Here is a 1,667-nt window from a genome sequence, read left to right as displayed (position 1 = left end):
CACATATCCACCCGTATTGACAGTATGTAAAAAAAAAATTCATTACGGCAGCAACACCATCTATATATAAGTATACTTTATCGAAAGTATTTGATGTTGAAAATTACCATAACGTATATCAATGGCTTGGTTTATTATATGTTGCAAAGGCTTAACTTAAAGTGATGCATCTCTACCTTTGATATTATGCCATGGATATTTTATTATTACGCTGCTATGTATGTTTCAAGACTGTACCGTCTGCATTTGCTGGCATTGCCATCTCGGGACACCTGGACTCAGCATTTAAACTTGCCGGCCTGTTCACGTGATCTGGGCATGGCTCCCGGATTGGGAACTTTCCCGCTTTTACACTTTGGTATTCCCGCTTCGATCTATGGTGTGAAAGTTCTAAAGGAGATCAAGGGAGGAGACAGCTCCACGTCTCCGTGGTTGGCACTTCGCATATATAAGGTTGATACTCCAGATACTTCGCGATTTCTTTGGTTCTGCTTGGCGCTCCATAGCCTTCCGCACCATTCTGTCACGACTGCGAGTCTGTCCCTTGGTTCTGCTCCGATTTTCTTCCAGCATGCAACCCTGCCACGGCGCCACCGCTCCAAGGATGCAAATTATCGAGCTGGCTTGGTAAATTTCTTCCTGTCTTTCAAAGGGTTTTCATTGTTTCCTATGTTTAACTTAAGGGACAACAGAATAATGAACTTCTCCCTTGAATGACAGGTTATGAATGGCTGCCACCGAGGCTTATCGGCGGTATGAGCTTTCCCTCAGGTGTTATTCGGTCGAAGTTTCCACAGGTACACATGTCAACCTTCCCTTACGCTCCGATGATTCTTATGGTTAAAACACTACTTGTCTTCCGTCATAGGGTTACTCTCTGAGCTGAATCTGAGATCCCAACCTTACTTCTTCACGGTTGGGCGCAGATGGCGAAGAACAGTTATCATTTTGACTGCTGGGTTAAACCCCCTTTGCTTACCGCGGAACAGAGGGGTGCAAGTCTCTGGTTCATGGGACTGTGCTGCTCGGCCGCTGTGTGATATGGCTATCTGAGCCTGATTTCTATTTAAGTTATTTGCACTCATGTTTAAGTTAAGACACTTATATGAATTCTCAGCATATTGTTTTCCGGATCTGGACCCATTATGGAATGGCGGCCTTTTGTTTAATTCAGAATGTTGTTCATATTTACGGTTGGTGACTATCATGCATTTTGGTACAGTTTTCCATGAGGAACGAATTTTAAGCATTTCCAGCTTACGTAATATACTTTCTCGTCATGGAGTGTATTAGTCTCGTTTATGGCTTACATGGTTTAGCTTTCTGTTTGCATTCACTTATTTTCCAACCGGTCTTGAAATGCCGTGAGAAGTCGCACCTGCATCATATTCGATGGATGTATGGTCGATTTCGGGCTTGGGTTCTATGCGAGTATGAAACTACTCAGACCTAAATACTTTCAAGGTATAAGCTGTGATTTGGTTCTACATTGCCAAATCGGAATATTACTCTGTCTGAAGCATGAATTGCAGGTTCTATAATTTTGGTTGCGAATGTCATGGTTTGATGTGCGTTATTAGTTTATTATGGCAATGCTTATCTGACGCTCTTACGGCACTTAGAACATGACTATTTGTCTTTATAAAGTTAATCCAGCTCTGAACTAA

General features: G+C 42.4%; 1 long non-coding RNA gene across 1 annotated transcript; it reads left to right on the top strand.

Moving 5' to 3' along the window:
- Positions 1 to 490: 490 nt before the first annotated feature.
- On the top strand, positions 491 to 1,182 carry LOC149226081 (uncharacterized). The gene is made up of 3 exons (XR_016247002.1): positions 491 to 627; positions 721 to 797; positions 927 to 1,182. It is a non-coding gene; the product is annotated as an uncharacterized LOC149226081 (long non-coding RNA).
- Positions 1,183 to 1,667: the final 485 nt, after the last annotated feature.

This window comes from Pinus tabuliformis, chromosome J (genome assembly GCF_031772625.1).
Source record: "Pinus tabuliformis cultivar Carrire ecotype Pingquan chromosome J, CPIR1, whole genome shotgun sequence".
In the NCBI taxonomy this organism is placed as follows: domain Eukaryota; kingdom Viridiplantae; phylum Streptophyta; class Pinopsida; order Pinales; family Pinaceae; genus Pinus; species Pinus tabuliformis.
This window is presented reverse-complemented; position numbering and strand designations above follow the sequence as displayed.